The sequence below is a fragment of the Chenopodium album genome, chromosome 9, assembly GCF_948465745.1.
Source record: "Chenopodium album chromosome 9, dcCheAlbu1.1, whole genome shotgun sequence".
In the NCBI taxonomy this organism is placed as follows: domain Eukaryota; kingdom Viridiplantae; phylum Streptophyta; class Magnoliopsida; order Caryophyllales; family Amaranthaceae; genus Chenopodium; species Chenopodium album.
In genome coordinates this window covers 16,077,934-16,078,653 of record NC_137842.1, presented here as the reverse complement: position 1 = coordinate 16,078,653, position 720 = coordinate 16,077,934, and positions in this window count along the sequence as shown.

Below are 720 nucleotides of genomic sequence, written 5' to 3'. Positions count from 1 at the left end.
TATTAAAAGCATCTTATAATTAAGTTGATATTGTTATTTTTATTTAAGTATTGTTATCATCTTTAATTCCTATACAAAAACACAAAAATATTTCAAGTTCAAGCATTATATATTTTTCTTTATTATCCTTGTTAAAAATATAAGTTTAATTTCTTAAGTATTCCTAGTCTATAAATAAAACCAAAAAAAAAAGGTTTGTTTCTCAAGATTTAGCTTTATTTTTCAAGTTTATTTTCTCTAATCAAAAATCAAAAAAAGTTCTTTAGCTTTATTTTTTGCATTAATTTCCTTTAATATCTCAAAACTCAAAAAAAAAAAAAAAAAAAAGAAAAAAAAATCACTTAGTCTCTTTTATTGCACTTTAATTAAGGAGTGATCATCTTTTCATCCTTGATAAGTAAGAAGGGTTATCCAAAAAATTGATACATCTAGCTCAAGGTATTATCTTTGTTCCTTTCTTAATTTCCTTAATTATTATTATTATGCTAACTAATGTGTTTGTTTTCATGTGATGTTACCAATAGGGGTAATGACGATATTAGGTGCTAAATTAGCCCTAAATCTTTCATTACTCCACATTAGAAAGCCAAGCCTATTGGTGAGGTGATAGGTTACAAAGAGGGGGGTTAATTGCATTTTGCATTGCATCTCTTTTTAATGCATTTTAAAAATGAAAGGTTAATACCTTCATGTGTCTGCCTAATTGTAGAGAATAATTTC